Below are 9899 nucleotides of genomic sequence, written 5' to 3'. Positions count from 1 at the left end.
ACACCAAACTTAATTGCTTGCCACTGCCTCTGATGCAACAAGTTAACCATATGTGAAACCTTGTGTTCTTGCTAAAGGTTATGGAATTAAAGCTAAAAAGCAGTTAAATAGTTGAATAATTTGTCTGACTGCTTGGAGCTAGCATTGTGCATGAAGTGAGAATGTTCTTTTAAATGAGATTTTGGTGGAACACCAAACTTAGAATCCTTCATTCTCCCTTAAATTGTTTTGGTGTGCAACACCAAACTTAGCTCTTTGCAATACAGACCAATTATTCAACCTTTTTATTGAAATAGCTATGAAAAGAAACTACATCAGGTTGGGTTGCCTCCCAACAAGCGCTCTTTTAATGTCACTAGCTTGACATTCCTTATTCTTGCTCAACTTCCAAAGTGTTTCAGGATCAAAAGGTGTGGATTCATTGCTCTTTCCTCCTGTCACAAAAGCAGAAACACAAACAGAGCCAGAAACTAAAATAGAGCACTTTATAACCTGAGTGCAGTTAGAGTTAGTAGAGGCAAAATCTCGAATAGTTAGTGTGTTAGTTTAAAAATAAAGAAAAGTGCTTGATCTAGACCTCCACTTCACTTAATCATTGTCAATCTATTTCAATCCCCGGCAACAGCGCCAAAAACTTGATGGTGTTTTTGTGGAAAAATGAATTTCCAACACACAAATCCAACCGGCAAGTGTACCGGGTCGCATCAAGTAGTAATAACTCACTTAGAGTGAGGTCGATCCCACAGGGATTGATGGATCAAGCAACTTTAGTGGGTGATTAGTTTAGTCAAGCTAACATTGAGTGAATTGTGTGAAGTTGATCAACAGAAAGTAAATTGCAAGGAATTTAAAAGATGCAGAAAATAAAATTGCAGGAAACTTAAAGAACAAGAAAGTAAAATAGCTGAAACTTATATTGCAAGAAATATAAATTGCATCAAATGTAAAGGGGGGCTGGGGTGCTAGAAATTAAATGAAAGCAGTAGATCCAAGCTTAGAACAATTGCAAGGAAATTAAATTGCAAGAAAAGTAAATTCAAGGTCACAGTAGCTTAAATGTAAATTGCAGAAGAACATAAGTGTAGGAAATTAAATTGGGAGCAATGAGATGTAACAAAGAGACATAGATCATTTTTCAAGTCTCAAGGTGAAACTAACAATTTCAATGAAACAGTAAAAACGGAAGGAAAGCCAAGAGCTCAATTGCTCACTTGACCAAGATAGAAACAAAATTCAACTCAATTATGAAACTCAGAAAAGAAATTCAAGATCTCAGGGAATCAATGAGACTAGAGAACAAGTCTAGATCTCAAACCCTTCCTTGATCAATTCAGAGAACAATTTGCAGAAGAAAGAAGAAAAATGAATTGCAGAATTAAAGAGAAGATGAAGCAGTATGTGAATTTCAATTATGCAGAAAAAGTAAACAAGAGATCTCAAGGTGAGATTGAAACAGAATTTCTTCAATTCTCTACCCAAGATTTAAAGCAGAAAGGAAAACTTAAAGGAGAGAGCTCTCAAATCCTAATATTCCCTAGTGGGTCTCGCCTCCCCCCACTCCCCCTTGCTCATGAGTTCGAACCTTGTGGCAAGCATTGGTAGGCAGAATTTCTTTGGAAGCTTGTTTCATTATGTTGCCCTCCTGGAGGGCAGTGTGCCCTTGTGGAGGGCAATGCTTGCCCTTCCTCATGTTGTGAGCCACACTTCTTCTCTCTTTGACCACACTTTCTTTTCCTTGGGCCACACTTCCTTAGGCCACGCTTTTCCCTTTTTTTTTTCTTTTTTTCACCTACAATAAACCAAAACAACCACTCAAAGTATCACTAAATTCAAGAGGCTTATAAATCAATTAAAATTCAATTAAAATTAGCTTAAACCTCATGGATTAACATTAATTTCATGGTGGTTGCTTGATTTAAAGAAGTTGTGCATTTTCACTCCAAATCACTTACTTAAGAAGAAAGAAAGTGCATAAAAACTAACAAAACAAATGAAATTAGCTTGAAAAATGGGTATATGATGACTTGTCATCACATGCGCGCGCCGATGGTGCACTGTGCACTTCCCAGTACAAAAAACCGAGAGTTGTGCCATGCTTCTGCTATTCTTGTGCCTAGCCTATGCCCGCACCGATGCGTCCAGGCACTGCGTGCGTCCGCGCAGGTAGATAACCCTATCAGCACGCGTCAGCGCAATGTGCGTGTCCGCGCGCCTGTGATGCATGCCAACTCTGGTATAAAAAACCGAGACTTATGCCAACTTTGTGCCAGTTCTGTCCCTCGCTCAACTCTCATCAACGCACCAGCGCACCGTGCGCGCGCGCGTCGGTCACGCAAACTAGTTTTAAAGCTGCGCGCCTTGCTTCTCTCACCCTCTTTCTTGTTTATTTCTTCTTCTTCTTCCATCCATTCTCTTCTCTTCTCACCTCTTCTCTTCCATACTCCACCACCACTGTCTCCGGCTACTCACTGGCGACCACCACCTCTTCCGGTGGCACTACATCTCTTCCCTTTCTTTCTCATCTTCAAAAAGAACATTCACCTTGTCCTTTTACACTTCTCAAGGTTCTACTTCCTCCATATCTCATCTGTTACTTTCTTTGCATCACTTCTTTTTCTAGTTAGATTTTTCTTGTTGATTTACTTATTCGCTCTTTTAGTTACTTGATTATACCACTTGCTTTTTGCTTGTTTACTTTTTCTTCTTTTTATTTTTCCATGGATGTTGAACTTGAGCTTTTCATGGATCTTCTTGATTGTCTTTCATTATTTTTGTGAGTGGATGATGTTGTGTGATGATTGATACTTCATTTTTGGCTTCTAATTAGTTGAGTATCTCATAATTGTTCATTGCTTGTTAAATGCACACCAGGTGTTCGAAGAAATGCACATATGCCATATTGGTTTACTCTAGTCATATATCTTCAATTTGGTGCTTTCTCCTCAATTACTTGCTCTCTTCTAAGTGCATTGAACACATTTTGCTTATTACTTGCTAATTAGATACTCATTGAACATGACTTGCTCTTTGTTTTGGATGCTTGAGATCATTCCTCTCATGCCATATTGCATGCTTTACTCCCTCTTACATCCCATGCCAAGTGTTATGATCCATGCTTCTATGACTACTTTGTTGCACTATTTCTTTTGGGCACACCTCTCACTTGCATGTTTGTTAAGTTGATCCTTTGGGTTTAACATTTTCCTTCTTTCCCCTCCTTTTCTGGATGGCCACCAAGAAAGGCAAGGAGAAAGCTTCAAGAAAACCAGCCACAAAGAGGGCACCCCCAAAGTCACGCTCAAAGGTGCACTCTTCACTAGGAGCCAAACCTCTATCTAAGAAGGCGAAGGCACCCGCTCCTATTAATGAGAATGAAAAGAGCAAACCGGCAAATGATTCTTCAAGGTTCCCAAACCGCTTCTGTGAACTTATGTTCCTCTTCATGGTTGAGAGGAACTATCATGCTGAGCATCTACTCGCTCCGCCGGATAAAGTTACTCCTTGTATTCTACCCCATATTGAACAGTGAGGATGGGAGTTTCTTCTGAGAAAACCACAAGAGGTCAACCTCTCATGGGTGGTAGAATTCTACACTAACTACCATCTTTCCTCTTTTCAATCGGTATACGTGCGCCGGAAGCAATTCTCAGTGTCAGAAGAGGCTATTTAGCAAGTGCTTAATATCTTACCAGTACCAAGTGACATGGATGGCTACCAAGAGGTCTTACGTCAGCGAGAAAAGTCTGGATTTGACTGGGACTCGATCCTCCAAGTCATTGCTGAACCAGAAGCATTTTGGACCCGAGGTCAACTCCGGATGTGACCCAAGTGCATTGACGCATGTTTCCTCACTGTAGAAGCTAGAGCGTGGGCCCAGATCCTATCTCATTGTTTGGTGTCTTCTCACGGGGGAGACCGGTGAACATTCTGCTTCTTGTAAAGCAAGCGATGGGTCAAATCTACGACTGGGGCAATTTGCCATTTCCAGCATTGGTATCTGATTTAGTTGCTTATGCGGGTGTTCCTTGGGATGCCAGGAACAAACCAAGCATTGATGTAGCCCCACCATTTATTATTCCTTCCACCTCATCATCACCACCGCAGCAAAGATCCACCCATCAAAGGATAGAAGATCTACACCGGAAGATTGATAGATTTGAGCGGCGCAACCAACGCCGATACACTTACATCAAGAAGCTTCTGCGTTGTGTTACCCCTAGCATGGAGGAACCCAAAATATTCACATCCACCTCCAACCCAAGTGATGGGAGCTCTGATGAAGGGGATAGTGAAGGTTCTGGTCCCGACCGTCCTTTGCGCATTCTTAGTAGCATCTCTTGCTTAGTAGTTAGTACATTGCATGTGTAGTTAGTCTTGTTTGTAAATATTCCTTGCATGGTAGTTAGTCTCTATAGAGTTGCTTGGTCAAATAATAACTTCTTTTCCAAGAAACTGTGTTTTGGGGTACCCTACTAATTTGAAATTTTTTTTGTGTTGAACTTGCTTCAAGAATATCTTTTGGAACCTAATGATTGAGCTAAGAACACAAGCATGTAAGTTTTGAGCCTATTGTATGGTTATATCTTCTAACCATTAATTCCCATTCTTGTGTGCATTATTCTCTCTCTATGATTACAATCCTTGCTTTGTCTGATTCTATATGTCCATTACTTTATGTATGAATGCGTTTACATGATCGAGGCCATCGTTTCAATAGTCACTTTTCCCAAGTGGCCATAACCCTTTTATCTACCATTGCTAACCAACTTTGAGCCTATGATAAACCCTCTTTGTTCCTAAAAAGAGCACATTAACAACCCTAGGTGAAAAACCATGAATGTCCTTAAATTTGGAGCCTTGATTAGGTTAGGTGAGTTGGGATGTGTATCATTCAATTGGGAGGGTATACTTGGGAACTTGGGTATATATAGAGGTGTATTGTAATTGTAATTGAAAATTCTGGGATTTGGGAACATCCTCATGTATTGAATGATTGAACCATGTGCATTGAAACTTTTGTACATGAACCCCAAGGAAAAGGGGACCAAAAAAAAGAGAAGAATTTCATATGTGTATATATGAGAATGTATGAACAAGAAAAGAAAAGAAAAAATATATATATATATATATGAAAAAAAAAGAAAGGCAATGAAAAGGGACAAAAATGCCCTAAGACAAAGTAGTAAAAATAATGCATATGGGATATGAATTGAAAAGAATGCATGAGTGTGCAAAAAGTGAAACTCAAGGGTAGATAGGTAATGTATTATAGTTGTATAGGTTGTTTTATGTGTCTAGTGGGATCCTAGGTTAATCAAGGACTCAAATTTTGAGCTCACTTGACCATATGCATCCTTACCTTCACCCTAGCCACGTTACAACCCATGATAAGACCTCATGATATTTGTAAGCATGCATTAAGTAATTGTTGATTGTTAGATGAAAGACAAATCTTGGAAAGCATGATTAGGAGAGGATTGAGTGACGAATCCTATACACTTGAGCGCATAGAGCGGATACACGTCCGGCAAGGGTTCGATGCTCAACTCCTTGTTCCCGGCTTTCACAAGCTTTCATTTAAGCAAGTTATATGCACTTCATAGTGATATTCAGTTTGGTAGGATTCATGAACTACACATTATTTTCACCCTATATGCTCACATGTGTTCTTGGAGAATGGATTTACCCTTGACCAAGTAGATAGACGAGTTTACATTAGTTGCATGCATTCACTTAGGTAGTTTGCATTTCATAAACCCTTTCTCACCATGATCTTGGTCTTTTTATTTTAAGCATGAGGACATGCTTGGTTTAAGTATGGGGAGATTTGATAAACCCCAATTTTTTGGTTTATCTTGTGCTTAATTTGGGGGGTTTTGTCAATATTTCTCGCACTTATTCACAAGAAATGCATGGTTTTGTGTTCACTTCCTAATTTTGCTCCAAGATAGAAAACATGCTTATTTTGCCTTAGAATTGCTATATTTTGATCCTCTTTATTGCCATTCAATGCCGTGACGTATTTGTTGAGTGATTTCAGAATTAATAGGGTAAGAATGGCCTAGAAGAGAGAAGGAAATCATGCACAAGAGGAAGGAACATGAAGATTTGGATTTTGGGAACTGCAGCATCAACGCGCATGCGCACATCACGCACACACATGAATGAGGATAGCTGGAAGTGGCGTGCAAGGATGGACGCATCCGCGAAGGCCAGAGAATTCCAACCGACACGCACACGCACTTGGTGCGCACGCGTGGATCACAAAAGCAATCGGCGAGCATGCACGCACGGGAAGCTGCACGTGACCTCATTAAAGGAAATCATGCCTGGCGATTTCTGAGGCTTATTATGCCCAATTTCAAGATGTTCTGCATGGAAAAAGACCCAAGGATGCTAGGGAGAAAGGGGGGATCAATCATTTTACACTAAGACACATTTTTCTAGTTTTTTGGGTTCTTTGTTCTTTTGGAGAGAGAAACCCTTGTTCTTCTCTAGATCTAGCTTTAATTTGATCTTCCCTTGTTGAAACTCTGAATTGGATCTTGTTAATTACTAGTTTTGATTGTTTAATTTGAATTCCTTAGTATAATTTTGCTTAGATCTTGTGTTAGTTTATGGATTCTTGTCAATTGTCACTTTATACCCATTGCATGAATGTTGTGAATCTTGACTTGTTGATGTTACATTGATGATTTCTATGATTAATTGTGTTGTTTGAGTGATTGTAAGTTGATATTTGTTAGTGGGTATTTGTTAATTTCAATTCAATTGCAATTTGAACATGTCTTTTGTTAATGCTTACCATGTGTTTGATGAATTGTTTACCCTGATTATGGAGTAGTTCTTTTTACTCTTGGCTTAGGCCAAGGGAATTGGGTAAACTTGAGGCGTTGGGTCTAATGGATTTGATAATTTGGGAACCCTTAGTGGTTAATTTGATAGCCATTGACACTAGCCTATTACTAGGTTAATTAGTAGTGAGGTTAGACCTTATGGGTTGATGTTGACCAAACCATTTAACATACTTCAAGTATAGAAGTAGACTTCATGGGTTTGGTTCCTCATAATTGTCAAGATATGGTTATTAGACAAGGATAGTGACCCCAATTCCCATGCCTAGCCAAGAGTTGCTTTTATTATTCATATTTGAAAACCCAACAGTTGGAAGATTTTTATGAAACTCCACGAGTTCGGGTGGAGTTGAGAAGGAGCTACATTGCAGAACCACATCAGCTCGGTCTCAAAAGGGGTAAAAGTAAGGGTAATATTCAGTTGGCTAAAGAAGTAGTCACAAGCATAGTTCCTCTTGAACCAACGAAGGAAAACTAACCCTCTCCTCAGCGTTAGGTGACACCAACTCATAGTTTTTCTCTTGGTTCCTATTTTTACAAATCCTATGGTGCCTCCTAAGTTGCACAAAGTATTCGGGGTCAGCCACGGTAACGCACATTAAAATAATGGAGTCCAGCTAGTCAGACATGCCCTCTGGGATCTTAGTAGACATCTCAACAAGATTTTTGCGAGAAGACATGGGTCATCTACTCCTAGAGTAAGAAAAAGAAAAATTAGGTTACTACCAAGCAACTCGGGCAAATAAAGAAAGCAACTTGGGCAAATAAAAGAAGCAACTGGACAGTAACATATGAACATCAAGAGTCAGATACGGAAGTAAAAAGGGAAACCTTAGGACTCGCACTAAAGGTCCCGGGGACACCCTTTGGAGGCAGTAACAAGGCAAGAACCCGGTGAGAGGGAAGTTGACAGACTAGCCCCTAACATCTCTCAAAACAAAACACAATCCTTCTCTAGTAGCATCATTCCATACAAACAGCACAAACCATTATCATCAACAGGCCACGCAAAGCCATAAAAAAGCTACAGCCTCTTCTACCAAACAGTTCAAACAAAAAGTATGTACAAAAGAAGACAGGAAACAGCAGCAAAGCAAAACCTTACGAAAAGCAAGAATGTTTTTTTCCCAAACAAAGAGCAAGGTAAAGAAAATCACAGCATCGATCAAAAATAAAAGACACAATCTTTGCCAAAAAGGTTCAAACTTTCCAAGACTCGGAGAGAACCAAACTTTCAGTGATACAAATACCAAGGAAATCATCGAAAAGAGAGAGAAAGGAAAAGAGAGAGAAGGGAGGAAGAATTACCAACCTATAAAGAAGAAGCAAGCACAAAATAGGAAGGGGCGATGATCGCAATCTGCACCGACGAACACTCTCGAGCCAGAAAAACTCCGAAGCGTGAGAGAAACAAAGGAAACGAAGCGCTTCAGTAGAAGATGAAGCAAAGGGCGAAGAGAAAGGAGAAAGAAGAAAATGAAAGCAAGCCTTGTCAAAATTCAAAATTAAGAAGTAAAAGAGGGAATGAAGGAACAACAAGAGTTAATAAGCATTAAACCCTCACACATTTCCAAGGAAACAAAAATGCGCGCCACAAGTAAGGGAAAGAAACACTTCGCATTTTAAAGAAGAAAAGCCAAACCTAACAGGAGTTCTACAAAAGTTCGACCTAAGGCAAAATGCTCGAGCTCGACCTCCCCAAAAAAGAGGTCTGGTGGACGAAATTGTGATCATCAACAATGGCTCCAAAGGCTTGGTGCTCTCAAACGTGAATCACACTTTGTCACAACTCCGCACAACTAACCAGCAAGTGTACTGGGTCATCCAAGTAATACCTTACGTGAGTAAGGGTCGATCCCACAGAGATTGTTGGTATAAAGCAAGCTATGGTCATCTTGTAAATCCCAGTCAGGCGGATTTAACTGGATTAAGAGATTATTGGTTTAAATAAAGATAATAAAATAAATAGAAAATAAAGATAAAGTTACTCATGTAATTCAATGGTGGGAATTTCAGATAGGTGTATGGAGGTGCTGTGTTTCTTCTGAATCTCTGCTTTCCTACTTCTTCCTTCTAGTTTTTCATCACTCTTTTCTATGGCAAGCTGTATGTCGGGCATCATCGTTGTCAATGGCTACATCCCATCCTCTCAGTAAAAATTATCCAAATGCTCTGTCATAGCACGGCTAATCATCTGTCGGTTCTCAATCAGGTTGGAATAGAACCCAGTGATTCTTTTGCGTCTGTCACTAACGCCCAGCCTTCAGGAGTTTGAAGCTCGTCACAATCATTCAATCCCGGAATCCTCCTCGGAATACCACAGACAAGGTTAGACTTTCCGGATTCCCATGAATGCCGCCATCAATTCTAGCTTATACCACGAAGATTCTGATCAAGGAATCCAAGAGATATGCGCTCGGTCTTAGGTAGAACGGAAGTTGTTGTTAGTCACGCGCGTTCATAGGTGAGAATGATGATTAGTGTCACGGATCTTCACATTCATCAAGTTGAAGCGCAACGAATATTTTAGAACAGGAATAAATCGAATTGGATAGAAAATAGTAGTAATTGCATTAAAACTTGAGGTACAGCAGAGCTCCATGATGCACGAAATTGTGATCAATACTTTTCACAACTCAAATAATCCCCGGTGATGAATCCAAAAATTTGGTGTTCAATACCATGGCATAAACACAACTTCGCACAACTAACCAGCAAGTGTACTGGGTCGTCCAAGTAATAAACCTTACGCGAGTAAGGGTCGATCCCACAGAGATTGTTGGTATGAAGCAAGCTATGGTCACCTTGTAAATCTTAGTCAGGCAAACTCAAATGGTTATGAATGATGAATAAAACATAAAGATAAAGATAGAGATACTTATGTAATTCATTGGTAGGAATTTCAGATAAGCGTATGAAGATGCTTTGTCCCTTCCATCTCTCTGCTTTGCTACTGTCTTCATCCAATCCTTCTTACTCCTTTCCATGGCAAGCTGTATGCAAGGGTTTCACCGTTGTCAGTGGCTACCTCCCATCCTCTCAGTG

Source organism: Arachis duranensis, chromosome 6 (assembly GCF_000817695.3).
Source record: "Arachis duranensis cultivar V14167 chromosome 6, aradu.V14167.gnm2.J7QH, whole genome shotgun sequence".
NCBI classification, from domain to species: domain Eukaryota; kingdom Viridiplantae; phylum Streptophyta; class Magnoliopsida; order Fabales; family Fabaceae; genus Arachis; species Arachis duranensis.
The sequence above is the reverse complement of the archived record's forward strand: the minus strand, read 5'-3'. Positions refer to the sequence as shown.